Here is a 15,255-nt window from a genome sequence, read left to right on the forward strand (position 1 = left end):
ATAAAGTATTTATTCACATATAGAATTTTCCAGCCACACAATTATAGTGTGAGTGGACGGAAAACTGTACTTTGTTTTGTTCGAATAGTCACCATTCTGGAAATTCAGGTCGTGTGCAGCAAAGCAGCAATAAGCTCGTGGGTCCCCATCCACGATGATTCTGCACATCAGAGCAACTATCTGACTCCTGTGTCATCTGGCTGAGTCGTGTCCCAATGTTTACATACTGAAATACTTATTATATAAAATATACTTTCCCTTTTTTATATTACAGTTAGGGCATTATGTCGATTTTTAAAATTATGTACCCAAGGAGAGTATATTATCTCTAAATTTCATCTTTGGGGTGATAAATGGGACAATGTGTCTGATACAGTGGAGAGCCAGGGATTAGGCCATTCTTTCTTTGCTGGAAAATCTCTTAAGCCTGGCTTCTGGGAAAATGCTGTCTCCTGGTTTTCCTGAACCCCTTTTCTTAGTCTATTTTACTGTTGACTCCTATACCCACCTCTCAAAAGCTGCAGTGTTCTCCACAGTTTAATCCCCACCCCTCTATTTTTACTGATTTCTCTCTCTTGCTTACTTTGACAACTCAGACTAACGCTTATTTGCCAAATGGCTCTCAAATCTAGACCCTGAGTTTCCCACTTTTTTTGCTGAACTCCACACCACATTTTCACTTGCCCACTGTGTACCACCTGAGCTTCCCACCAACGCAGCATCTCAAATGCAGCAAATCCAAACTTGCTCATTAGCATCCCTGACAAGCCTGCTCCTTCTGTATTCTTGTTTTCCTTAGTTAGTGATGATATAATTTGCCAAGTCTGCCAAATTGGAAAAGTGGAATCATTTTAGACTAATTCATCATTTTTTACTTTCCCAAAGTAATTATTCACCAAATCCAAACAAAAGACCCTATATCTTGAATATTTCTAAAATCTAGAGCACATGTTTTTGTACTTTTTCTGAAATACAATTAAAGTCTCAATTTCAAAAAAACTTTTTTTGGGGGGGAGATAGGGAGATAATCAGGTTTATTCATTTATAATTTTTTTTAATTGAGGTACTGGGGATTGAACCCAGGACCTCGTGCATGCTAAGCATGCACTCCACCACTGAGCTATACCCTCCCTACTGAAGTCTCAATGTTAACTATGGTTTAACTCATTAATTTTACTTGTTATATAGCCTATAAAAATAATTTTATACAACTTTATCCACAAAGATGTTAAATATAAAGTTATTGGTGAAAATTTGGAAACAACCAGATAGGGAAATGGTTTGGTATTTCTACTCTGCATCTGTACAAAAGTGATTTTGTAACCATTAGAATTATTGTAATGGAATGTCTTTATTATAATGAGAAATGCTTCTCATAGTGTTAAATGAAAAATCAGGATCTAAAATTAGCTTAGCCATATAAATTATGCAGGGAAAAATGACTGGAATGAATCATTAATGGTGGTTATCTCTGGTGAAAGGATTACAGATGCTTTGTACTTTCCTCTTAATGCTTTTTTTTCTGTTATTTTCATGAGTTTCCATAAAGCTCATGTTTTTCCTATAAGTAATTATTTTGAGTCCTTTTCAAGTCTTGTCAATAGTGCCTGCACCATAGTGCCATCAATTGTCACAGCCTTCTAATACACTTTCCTTGTTTCCTGAAACTTTTCCCTTCGATCCTTCTTCCATGCTGCTTTCAGATGAATCTTTTCAAAGTGTAGGTTCGTCCATGGAGTTCCATTTCTGCTGGCTCCCTAGCAGTGGGAAGGTCGAAGAACACACGTGCACGCATGTCATAAAAAGACCGGACAGCTTCTGTATCAAGTCTGTTTTTTCAGCCTCATCCTCTGCAATTCCTCACCAGCAAACAGACCTTCCACTTTTGCCTGAACAGGCTATGGTCTGTGGCATTTTTTGCAAGGCTATTTTCTTTGACAAGAATGTTCTTTTTCCCTTTAGCTGCCAGGTCAAGTAACACATTTATCCTTTGAGACTCAATTCAAATGCCATTACCGCCCCAAGCTTTTCCTGACAGTTAGGAACCACTTACATTCTCCTCCCAATATTGTTGTGCATTCTCTCTTTAGCATTTATCTTTTGGTGTAAAAGAGAAAAGGCCACAGGAGTTCCTCTTCCTGGGAAAACAATGTGTCTTAGTCATCTTTGCATCCTGAGCCCTGATACCAAGTCTGCACACAACAAGCACTCAGAAAGCATTTGATGAATGACCAAATTAACGTATGCAGCCAAAAGCTGCAGGAAGAAAAGCATCAAGCACCTCAAGACCCAGCTGGCTTGGAGGAGCTGAAGCCACGTTTCTGACAAGACAAAAGGCAAGAAGAACCAGAATATGCCAAAGAAGAACATGAAGTTAGTTAAGTTGGTCAAGTCAAGTTATTTAAGAGAAAATGGCAGCTGGATTACACAGTGATTGATAACTGTTGGAGACTGTTAGAAAAGATGAATTAAACTTATACATTAAAAAAACCTTGTGTCTATGTATTTATAATAGAGAAGTCTTTGAGAGATGTGTTTAACACTTCAACTTAAACCTGCGTTTTTGAGCGGTAAAATAAAACACCCAAGGGAACACCCACAGAAGGCCAAGATACCAAATTAATATTCAAGGTACCATTGCTTTGTCTGCACATCCCAGCTTTTAAAATCTTAAAGCCCGGACCACATCCAGATCAACTGAGTCGGAATGTAAGGGATGGGGCCCAGTGGTCGGTCTTCTTTAAAAGCTCCCACTGTTAAGAATCAGTCATCTACATGAAAACAGTTTTTCCCAGCTGTAGATTGAATCCCTAGAAGAAAATGAGTATCTTCATGATTATTTTCATTGTTAACTTGGTTCCTAAAAAGTGACAGCAAATGATATACTCTTAGAATCAAAGGAAGGTAAATTATAACAATGTAGCTTAAACACCTTTCTTCACTCAAGGAATGCTGATTTTTTTTTTTAGTTGATTTTCTTCTATTTTCAAAATACATTTTCAATATAAAATTCAAATCTGAATAAATGATCATATATTTCAATATCCTATTTTGATATTTTTAGGCCAAAGGCAAAAAAAAACTGGGGAATAAAAAATTTTATGTTAAGAAACTGAGGTCTAAAAAGAAAAATTGCTGTTTTAGGGACTTATTTTCCCATAGCAAATTTTTAATAACTTTGAATGGTGGCCCTAGCTGTGGGGAGAATTTATTTTAATCCTTTTAAGCAAACTTTAAATGCCACCATCTTACATTATTTTTCACGAACTCTAGAATAATGGTTTTGAAGAATGAGGTCAGCTACCCTAAGGCGGCATCCTGGTGGGCATGTGGAGGGAAGGTCACAGAGGACAAGGTGGGGACATACAGTAAGGACTACGACACATTGGGGTTGGGGTGGGTAAGAGTAACAGAGTCACAATTAGGACATCAATTCCTACAAGTTAATCCAAGTTCCAGCTGCTTACATGCAGGGCAGGAAGAAAGGAGGGAGCAACACCCACTGGTCTGAGGTATCATCTGGGCCAAAGAAGGGGGAATTGAGGCTCAAGAAACCAGAATGATAAAGATACCTTTTCTCCATCACTCAGTTCTGGTGCCAGGAAGAGGAAGCAAAACTGCAGGTAATGAGTACTTTTTGAGTGACACACCTGGTCCTCTTGAATGACTGAGTGAACGGTTAGATCAATATTCATAGCCCTAAAGCCAATATTTTTTAAAAATTCATAATGGTTTAAAAATTGTCCCCCAATTTCGCTTGGATAATTTGGAATCTGTGTTCTTTTATTTATATACAGAGTCTTGAATGGGAGAGTTGCTTACAGGTGACAAAAGATGGGGGCCTAATTAGGAACTCCTACGAGAATCTTATCAAAGGGAGATTTAAATTCTTTAACAAGCATTGAAATTAATTCCAAAGACCGTTTACGAGGTACATCAGTTGGTTTTTCCTCTGTGAATTTCCTTTTGGAAAAAAAATCAGCTCCTTCATGTCTTCAGGGCCCTGGCCGCTCATCGGCATTTGTTGCTCAGCAGACAACCCTGACTCCACAGATTGCTGTCTGTCCCTGAGAGAGGTTCTGCTATTTGTCAAATGGGACATGAGGGTAAAGTCTGAGGAGGGGGATTACAATCAGATATCTTTACTCAAGATTTTCAAATGCGACTAAAATTAGAAAACACAAGGCTTTTCACAGGATTGTACAGGGGGACTTCCTCACATTTATCAAGAAAAGTAACTCGAATTTTGATACTCTGGCCTTGGTTTCCACCTCACTGTGTTTGGTCTGGTACAGCATGGACCTCCTGCGGTCGTGACACTGACCGCGAACAAGTCTTCACTCCTTCACTGCATCCAGCTGGGAGCAGGGATGTATCATCTTATTCTCCTTTGGATTCCTAACACCTAGACAGTACCTGGAGTTGGGAATGGGTTTAGTACCTATTACATAAACAAAGAAGAGGGAAGGAGGGATGGGGAGTGCGGAGGCTGGAAATGGGGCAGGAGGAGCAAGAGGCAATGCAGGCTGTCCCCAGAAACAAAGGAGATGGCATTCAGAGTAGCAAGCTTATACCCAACAGGGCTCCCAGCCACTTCCTTCCCAAGAAGGAATGCTTACATCTAGAGCAAGGCCTCTTAATCTTTAAGGTGCATATAAATCATTGTTAAAATGAAGCTTCTGATTCAAAAAGTCTGAGTCAGCACTCAAGAGTCTGAATTTCTCAAAGCTCCCACGGGTTACGAATGGAGCTGGTCCACAGTTTAGACACACCTCAAGTAGCAAGGCAACTCCAGGACCTGTGCCCTGAGTGTCTGTAACTCATTGATTCAGCTGGGGTCCTGGGAGGAAGGAGAGAGCAAAATCAAACAGCTTAATTGAGGAGCCTACTAAGATGTGAGTAGCATTAGGGGATGCCAGCAAAAGAAAGTTAAGGACTTTCAGGCTGGAAAGTGGGAGGATGAGCCATCACTAGCCCCAGACCAAAAGGGGCAAAGGGAGGGAGAGGTTACCAGACCCAAAGAACTCTGAAGCTGGAGCAGGAACAGCAGGACAGGGTCATGAAAACAGCTAAGAACTATGTTCTTGGGTATCTTGAGCAGAGGAACTTCCTAGGGAGGGGGAGGGAGAACAAATATCCCAGTCTCACTCCCTTCCTATCCTCTGATGCCCTCCTGCGCCTCCCACTGCCCAGACACAGTTGGGACCTAGAGGGTAAGGGGTGTTTGCTGATGAGCTCCTTAGAGCCGCCCAGAGCACAGAACAGAGAGTGGTTTGGACAACACTGGGAGCTGGCTAACACAGGAACTTTGACCAAATTAGCAATTTACTATTTCCTGTGGTTAAAAGTACCCTTAAAACAGAAAGAGTCTGGACTTGTCCACAGGGGCTACATGAAAAAAGACTGCATGAGTCTGTTGATTCTGCAGGCAATCTTTAGGAGGAGAAGACTCTCCAGGGGCTTGGGAAGTAGGGGCAGCTTTAAAGAGAAAAGAAAAACAAGCTGCCTGCCTGAGGCAAGGGCATAAAGGAAGTGCTGGGAGGCCATTAAAAGACCAGCCCAGGGAGTTAGGAATAGAGTGGCCCCCAGGATCTCTTAGAGAAACAGGACTGGCAGGTTGGGGCTGAGGGCAGGCAAGCAGACCACCCTTACTTTGCCTAAAACCCTCTAACTCTTGTTTCAAATTTAGATGCGGTATCACTGGTGGATTTCCAAGATCTAGGGAAGAAAGCAGACCCAGAGAAAATTAGAAACAGTAAGCACCATGACTAACAGCTAGTTCCTAAAAAAATTCTAACCAGAAGTGTGTTAGAGACATAGGATTATAACTGTATGTGTGTATGCATATATACATGTACACACATATACACATGATTCCTCATAAGAGTTCTAATCAAGGCTCTTAGGAAAACATTAAAAAGAGGAAAAAGGAACATTCTCATATTTGGATTTTCAATATGCTAAAAATCAGCATCTTTCACCCTAAAAGACAGTGTCATTGCACAACCCGGGAGGGCTGGGCCCTGCTGCATGTCAGTAACAGTGGGGACAGTGCTCATCACAGCAGTCCTTCCCAAGAGTGGAGGGCAGCTCAAACTGGCTGAAATCTCAAGGAAGTGAGAAACCAGTCAGGGCCTTAGCTGATGAGTCAGATCTGGCTGCCCTTTGCCAGGATGACATGATGTAACGCTGACCGCTGCCTCCCCTCTTCCCCACCCTCATCCCTTCCCCAAGCCCGTATTCCAGGAGACACGGGCTAGCTGGCTCACCACTTGCCCCAGAAGGAATTGTCAGGAGGAAAAAAAGAAAAAAAACCCCCAAAACAGCAAACAAAGATTCCAAATTCTTGGCTCTAGTTTAAATGAGAGACAAAAATAGTTCTGGAAAGAGATATGAACTAGCAGAACAAGTTTTTTTTTTAAAACCACTACACTCCATACTGAGAAAAAGGGAAAATTTAGAGAGGAAAAAGTGCACTATAAGCAATCAGAGGCAGAGTCCCAACCCCAGAAGAAAGCCTGATGTATCAGGTGGGAAATGCAGTCATCACAGGTTTCCCCTCAAAGTTTGGGAGGCTCTGGGAAGACACTTGCTTCCAGCTTCCCTTCTTTAATTATTAAGGGAGGCAGCTGCAGACACTCCATGTGACAAGGGCAAGGAGATTCGGAATAGATGAGCCCAGTGGGCTAAGGCAGATGGGAGCAGGAGTTCCCCGCCTTGCCTAAGGGGTGATGATTTTAGCTGAGAGAGAGAAAGACGAGACTGATTCTATGTCTAACAGACACTCTAGGCTTGAGATAAGGGTCCTGGTAGCAGGGGCTGCCTGGAAGCTAGTTCAAAGCAGGAAGCCAGGTAAGAGCCATGCCATGCCCACAGATCCATGTACGCATCCCAGAAGCACTGCATCCAACTTCACTGGGGTCAGGGACTCAGCTCTGGGCTTCAAGAAGCTGGGAAGAGGCAGGGAGAGGAGAGAGGGCTGAGTTCAGAACACAGGTCCCTGACTGCTTGACAGCAGCACTCCTTAAAGCATAGGGAGGAGAAGGAGGGGATAGGGCAGAAAGATCCTGAATATTCCTGAATTTCAACCAGAAGCAACTTAGTCCAAAATTGGATGGGGCAGAACAGCTGTGGCTGTGACTAGATTAATTTTTTCTATCTGTCAGAAATGGAGGACTCAAGTTAGAATATAAATTTTGTTGCCAGAAATAAAGAAAACTATATTCTGTGACTATGAAATTCACGTGCATTACAAGTGATTGATTTTTCTCAGCTTCCATTGTTTAAACGTTGTATGTGAATGTTCAGGTAAGGTCAGATTCTACCCAGAAGCAGCAGCCCCATATCTGACTTGTGCCAACAATGGAGAAGTGAATTCTTACTGGCCATTTGGCCTTCACCTTGATCTTACCTGATCTCTGATTTAGAGCTGGGACAGGCCCCATGTGTCCAGGCCACGCTCAAATAGAGTCTGCCCTGCCTGGAAGCACCTGCCTCTCCAGGTCCTCAGTCCTGCCTGAGAGGTGAAATGCACAGCCTAGTCCTGCCAACACGATGCATGGCTGCCAATTCACTGCCCACAGGCAGGGCCTGACCCTTGCTCGCCCCTCCTTTCCAATGTCCAGCTGAGGCCTCATAATCCCCCTGCAGGTCCCCCAACAATTCCGGTTCATAAGGATCTCTTTTACATACACTAGGGACTCTTGAGTTCCCTGACAGTGACTTTCTGTTCCCTTTGATGTACTTTTGTAGCAGAATGGCCGCATTTCTGCCAGAGGGTTGTTAGAAATACACACATTGGCCAGAGTAATTGTGAAGCAATAAAGAATTGTCAGAGGCCTGCTTGAGTCTTGACAAATGGATTTTCACCACTAACTAAACAACTTTCCTGATAATGAGGACGATGTTTAAAATTCTACACAAGATCAGGCAAACATTTCTGCTTTCCACAAGGACTGATGAGCAAGTGAATGTGACCTCTGCCCTAGAACCAGAGCAGATATTGCTCATAAAATAGCTGTTTGGGGATCACAGTACACCTGTACCCGGGGAGTCACATGCTGAAACTTTGTGGAATTCTGATTAAGAACAGCACGGAGAGTTTGGAATATAAACACAGTGTTCGGTTTGTGAAAACCAAGTCTGTACAGATTCTTGTCCTGCCCAAGGAAGGGTGATAACTGTCTTTGATTCCTGAAAATGTCTAGTTTGCCAGCACTATTATTCATTTTCTATCATGTAAATTCCATAACCCTGATCAACAGCCCAAGGAGGTCAGTTCTGCTTACTTTTTGGAGCTTCAACGTCTATATTAATACTGCAGTTTGAGGAAATTTTCCAGATAACATCATGTAGGATTGTTTTTATATGCAGTACACAGTGAACCCTTCATAACACCTGGACCCAAAGTAAATTTGGTTTTTATAATGGCCTACTGAAAGGCTGGACTCTAATGGTTGCATGATTCTCTGTCGTGGACATTAAAGGAAAAATTTCTACTATGATACTCAGGCAAGCATTCTTTGAGACCTAGACTGAAGAAGAAAGGAAATGAACATACCAGAATTTCAGCAGATCGCCTCAGGTGTTCTGACCTCTGCTTAAGCTGCAGAGTTAGGGAAGGGCTCTGCTTGCGGATGTGAAGTGGTGATTCTGTAAGAGGAAGGGAGGGATACCCTGAAAAAGCATAGTCTTCCAAACCTGTTAGAATGAGCTGCTGTGATCATCTACTACCTCCTAATATCAAAGAATCTATTTTTCACAGCACTATCCAGCTAGCTTCGAACTGTATTACACTCAGGAAAGTCAGATAAAATGTTTCCTCACAAAGGTATTTAAAATAGAATAAAAGACAGAAATTGACTCTAGTCAGTGTGTATTAATACTCAGTAATTTATACAACACTCCTCAACAATTCTGTGAAAAATATTACAGGTACTATTGTAATTTCTTTTTACAGATAAGGAGACAAAGGCTTAAAAAGAGGTTGTCACTGGCCTGAGGACCCACAGCTGGTAAAGAGAAGATCTAAGATTCGAACTCAGGCAGTAGAACCTCGCAGTCCTATGCCTTGGGTATTTTCCCACAGGCTACTTGCAGTGTTGTTACTTCTTGTGCAGTGGTCACTGATAAATAGCTGTCTATGAATGGACAATATGACCAATTTTTAGAGAAGTTTCTGCTCATTACTGAAAGAGCTCAGCACATTAGAATCAAATATTCTTACTAGGATCTAGGAAGCTGCCAGTAAAATTTCTAGGACATTTCACAAGAAACCTAGAGCTCATTAGGGGATCGTCAGTCATCTCATGTGGAGTCCACCACTGCACTAATTTATTTTAAAACTAGAAGTGTAATGTGCAAACTTTATTTTAAAAATTCCTAAAGAAAAGCTAGAACATCTAACAACCAATGTATGAATGAGTTATGCACATCTCCAGACTATACCAATTCTTAGTCAATTTACAGAGAGCAAACTATTTCCCAAATTTGGAGTCAATCCTCTGAGAACAATACTAATGGCTAATGGTTTAGCCATTGTCTAAGGAAGCCACCCTAAGGGATTCTTGGAATCATGGGTTGACTGAGGCTTGGGAAACACCTACATCTAACCTGGGTCCTTGGTGTAGCCATCAGATTGGCACATTGCTGAGAAGGATTTTACCCTCAACACTGGTGACGCTTCTGGGCTTTGTCCTTCATCCTCTTTCAGCATCTCTCTACTTGCAGCACCCCTTGCCCCTCCCCATGACTTTATCCATTGCTATGGCGACACTTACAGGCTGCAGATTCATTAATCTTTGGCCTGATCTCTCTTGAGCTCTGACCTTGTCTTCAGCATGTTCTCCCATATCTGAAGCACATTATGTTCAGAACCCAGCCCCCTCCCAACACTCCTTGCCACCTTCAGGCATGGCAGCGTTACACACCCCGCCATTTTTTACTCCCCTTCTTCGCCCTCCATATTGGACAAGTCCACAAACCCAGGTGAGCCTACTTCAGGCACATCTCTCAAATCCATCTTTTTTATTTTTTTGCATATCCAATGTACAAATTTATGGTATATCTAGGCTACTGCGCCACCTAACCTGTCTCCAAATATCTTGTCTCATCCCATTTTAATACCCTTTATATACACTTGCAAGAGTTACATTGCTAAAGTTACATAATGCCATTCTCTTGTTAATAATCAATTGGTGCAGCTTCCCCAATTGTTGGCAGGATGTTCCAAACTCACTGGCTTTTATGAAAGTTTTTTTTACAACCTGCCTTGGCTTACTTTTCCAACTCATCTCTGTCCCCATTCCAGTCACATACACTAAAGTTTGGTCATAATGATCAAATCATGGATTCTCTTGAATAGGCTGTCAGTGAGAACAAGATAACACAGTAGTTTAAAAAAAGGGCTTCTCATTTGGACTGATGTGAACTGAATCACAGATTTGCCTCTTACTGATGTAATAGCCTATGAGTCCATTCTAAGACCCAACTTTCCCTCGTCTTAAAAAATGGGATAATATATCGTAAGGGTATCATCAGAATTTAGTAGATAATGTGTTCGCTATTACAATCCTCCTCCTCATCAGGTGTATCTGTAGCTATGATTTAATGTACAGCAAATTTTCAAAGAAGAAATATTTTGTACAAATATATTATTGTTAGCTAATTGATGATGTCCTCAAGGCTTGTATTCTCTAGCCTATAAAGAGATTTGAAGTGATAGGTTGGGAAAATACTGAAATACATTTGTAACAATTAAAAACTACCCTGTTGAGGCTCATATAAACCCACTTTTCTAAGCCACTGACTTAGTAAATCTCTGAATATAGAATTTCCATATAATATGCTTTATACTAATATTTTATTTACTATGTGTTATATCTCCAAATAAACCCGAGTACCAGAATTTCATTTTTTACTTTGTAACATCTCAACACTACCTAGCCCAACACAAGATTCTTGGTAGTGCTTCAATAAATATCAAAGTCAGAGTGAATTACCAGGCTAAGGACTGCTACTCTCCATGAGTTTCTGATGTTGCTCATCCATGATGTTTTTTTGCCAAGAGAATAATTAAAGTAAAAACTATTTTACAATTTCTTTCGAACAAAGCAAAATGCAAATTAGTACGAGCCCATGGCACACAAATTAAAATTAGGCTTTGAGCAATTTAATATTTTAATTACAATGTTGATAAACACAGTTCATAACATGGAGGCCATATTTCTCCAGGTTACCTGCACTACTTGATACCAGTGAATATGCACAGTGCTTATGAAAATGTTGTATTTGACTGCAGACAGAAAACAGTCTGTGAGTCTGGCCTCTAGCTGGAGACTATCTCACAATGCCTCTCTGGGAAAACGTTGTTCCTCTCCAAAATTGTCTACATAAATTCTTTATTTCCTCTGATATTCATGTTTTTAAAATTCAGAAAAATCATGTCCATTAGTTGTTCTGAGCTTCTTCAGTAAAAGTCACATTTACTGAGTATGTACTGATACAGCTAACAATTATTAGCAGTCACCATGTGTCAGACACCATTCTAAGCACTCTACATCGTACCATTTCAAGCCTCATGATAACCCTGCAAGGTAGGTACTACTATCTTCATTTTACAGATGTGACAGCCAAGGTGTGGGGAGGAAAATTCACATGCCCATGATTCTACCATTACTAAGGGGTACAGACTGAATTTGCACAGAGGCTGTCCACTCCCAGAGCCTCTGCTCTCAACCACCATGCCATACTGCTGACAGAGAGTAGTATCCAGTAAGTACTAAGAGTTTTAGACAACACTTTGGGAACTCAAGGAAGGAGAAATTACTTCCTATTAAAGTTCAGGAAAGACCTCAAACAGAAGGATACGCAGGATTCTGACTCCAGAGATGGAGCAGGCATGACTTGCACTCTAGGCCTTGCGTGGACAAAGCTGCACAGCCAGGGACATGCAGGGAACAGGGTGGAACAGACAAGAAGTCTGGTTTGGCTACTGACGCAACAGAAGGTGTAGTTGGAAGGACTCCTCAGATGCCACGGAAAGATGCTTTGGGGCTTTAACCACTAGGCTATGAAAAGCCTCTAAAGTTTTCCTCAACAAAATGACATGAGTACAGACATTCTTTGGGAAGATTTATTAGAATTTTTTAAAAGCTTAGGAATTTTTTCTCAGAAGATCATTTTCCTTGCTAGTCTAATAGACTATTTTGGATAATAATGCAAAAATCAAGAAATTCTCCATCGGGAGGACTAATGGACTGAAGCTAACAGGATGAAACTCAACAGGAATGAGAATGAAGTTCTGAAACTTCAGCTGTAAATGTTTAGGATGATTGCTTCCTGGCATGAATCCTGTTCATGTAAAAAAAATGAAGAGATTTTGGCCAAAGGCAAGATCAGTACAAGCCAACAGCATTACATGGACACCAAGAAAACTATGTAACAAGATCTTAAGTGGCAAAAAGGCATAGAAGAGTATCATATAGAAAGGAGAGATGATTATGCTAAATGCAGCAGAACTGGAATTCTGCTCTGAGCACCACATTACAGCCAGGACTGAATTCAGAGCAGGATGGATGAAGAGAGACTGTCAAGAAGACACGCCACATATGAAAATGTTGGAAGCACTGCAGAAATTTAGAAGGCTCCAAGGACGCATGATCATGGTCTTCAAACATTTCAAGAACTGCTTGGGAAGAACAATCTGTGTAGACTTGTGATACAAAAATAGAACCAATGGGAGTATAATAAAACCAATGAATCAACTAATACTGAAGGCCAGCTCCATATCAGCAATGGAAGAGGAGAAAGGATCTGGAGGTACAAGAAGCAATCAGTAACCAATGGATGCCTACAGGCTAGCCAAAGAGACAAGATAATGCTTTTAAAAAGAATACCTACCTTAATTAGTATGGGAGTATGTAAGTATTAAAGGAAAGATACTGACAGCCTAGTCTTCAGGAATTTGCAGAAGATGTATGAAGGGAGTGGTCAGACAGTGCTTTAAGGAGAAGTGGGATGTGAAATTTGATCGGACTTTGACAAATTAATCAGTTTACAAATCCAAAGTGGTCAAGTAACCGCCAAAAAGCCAAATCTTCAGTGAACGGACAGAACTGTAAACAGATTACTATTGAAAATGCTCAATGAGTCCTCTTAGGGCTTAAGAACATACAATAATTCTGTGTAATCCATTCCTTCTCAAATTTTTGCAATTCATAAGAAGTAATGTGATTCCTTCCCTTTTTTTTTTTCTCACAACAGCACCTCCTATACACACGTGAACACAAGCAACAACACTTACATATTACTGGAGAAGAGGAACAGAACTATCTTCTCCTTCAAGAGAGTGAGTCAGAGAAGGGAGTGAAAATGGTGAGAGAAGAGGGAACATGGGAGCACCGCTAATGAGAAACATCCTCCCTGGATTGTTCAAAGACCTGCAGCTGCTTCCACCAAAACCTCAGAGCTTTTCTACTGCCTCCGGGCTGAAAAACTCAAGACAGGTAGCACATTTTGTCATTAACTTGGCATCTTGTGGGGGAGAAGGCCCAGGCCTCGCAGCCAAACCAACCCTTGTTCACATCCTTCCCCTGACATGCATCAGCTGTACAAACCTGGGAAGACACTTATCCCACCATGCCTCAGTTTCCTTATCGGTAAACCTTGGATACCACCTCTGCAGAGTCTTCATGAAAATTAACGAAACAGTATTTGTAAAACGCCCACCTGCTCCTACTTTGATCACCAAAACCCATGAATTCCTAGTGGTAGACATCTTGATAGTTCAGGCACTTCTGATACTTTGGAAATTACACTACTCCCTGAAAAAGGTCAAGATGGGTCTGTCTAATACTGATGTCTAATTTCTTCTATTTCATAGATTAGAGAGTATTTTTTGAAGGGATTTCAACCTCTTCCTGGTAACGGATCTCCACAGACTCGCCTAACTCAAAGAGAGATGATGCTTTAGGGTCTTTGTGAGGAGGAGGAGCAGCAGCAACAGCCAGAGATGGGTCAAGTGATAAGTCCTGTAATATTTTAACTGAAATATTCATACCTGTTGAACAATCTGAGGTTGCCAAAGAGTGAAATGAAAGACAACTGGTGTATACAATGCTATTATAGAAAAAGAATCTTTTGAAGTAAGTGGCTCTCTGTTGACTCTGGTATAATCTCGGTGCTATGAAGCCCCCTGTCTGGAATATTCCTGCAGCCCCTGCGGATGTCCTGCACCAGCGCTGAAGGGTCCTGGTCACCCACCAGGCTCTCTAAGGTGCCTTCAGCAGGCAGGACTATCACATTTTCCTGTCTCCATACCTCCAAGCATTCCTTCTAAGTTTATGGACACACTATTTGGAATTAGTACTGCAACTCATGGAAGAGGAAGAAAAACAGGGTGAAAACATCTCTATTATCATCCACATATTCCAAAAGTTTCAGATAGCTGAATACCACTTCACTACACAAATAACTGAAATAGTGTGCCTTCTGCCTTCTTAAGCAAAATAGTGGACCTTTCACGTTCCAAATGGTGACTTTTGTGAGGCATCAAGCTGGACTCTTGGGAAGTCTGAAAGAGATCTGCATTTAACCAGGAGCTACTCTTTACATATTGGGCTCCAATTTTCCCACGTCTTTTCATAATAGAAGGAAAAAAAGCTTGTCTTCATGTTCATTTAATTAACTACATCTAACAAATGGAGAGTTACTTATTCTAACCTTCCTAGCCAACAAACAAGCCTGTTACACTGCTCACTTACAAGTCCTGAGTTTGTCTGGGACCTGAGCTGTGTAAGCCTATCATTTGTTCATCATGAAAGCCGCCTAGCAATGAATGTTCATCTCATCAGTACTCACATTGTCCAAACACTCCTCTCAATAGATTTTTTCCCCTTAAATAATCTATAGGCTTCTCTAGCACTAAGAAACAATTCCCTTTTTCTCAGTCCCTCCGTCCTTCTGTTTAGACAGGTACTTGGGGGCGATTGTTGGTGCAATCTGCCCTCTGTGAACGGTCTCACTGCCCAGGCGCACTGCACGTCCAGACTGCTGAAAGGCTGTCGCACTGTCTCCTAGGATGGCAGTAAGTTGCTTCCCCACGTCTTTACTATAGTAATGCTGCATATCTTGACTGAGCTGCCTTCACTCTCTGCTTTTGGAAAATTTCCAGGCAGGGTCTGTGTTTACGTCAGCAAGACTGATTCAAAACACCACCTCTGGGGTTTTAAACAGGCTTTGAAACACATTCCTGCA

At 41.4% G+C, this 15,255-nt stretch overlaps 1 protein-coding gene across 10 annotated transcripts in view; it reads right to left on the reverse strand.

Moving 5' to 3' along the window:
• ARHGAP28 (Rho GTPase activating protein 28) overlaps positions 1 to 15,255 on the reverse strand; it is a 141,870-nt gene that overhangs the window by 88,679 nt on the left and 37,936 nt on the right. For 3 of the 10 annotated variants that reach the window (XM_074352461.1, XM_074352463.1, XM_074352460.1), the window contains one exon: positions 8,561 to 8,652. The exons of the other annotated variants lie outside the window; for them this stretch is intronic. The gene's annotated coding sequence lies outside the window, so the exon portion shown is untranslated. The remainder of the gene's footprint in view (positions 1 to 8,560; positions 8,653 to 15,255) is intronic. 10 annotated transcript variants of the gene reach the window in all.

The sequence above is a fragment of the Camelus bactrianus genome, chromosome 24, assembly GCF_048773025.1.
Source record: "Camelus bactrianus isolate YW-2024 breed Bactrian camel chromosome 24, ASM4877302v1, whole genome shotgun sequence".
Taxonomy (NCBI): Eukaryota; Metazoa; Chordata; class Mammalia; order Artiodactyla; family Camelidae; genus Camelus; species Camelus bactrianus.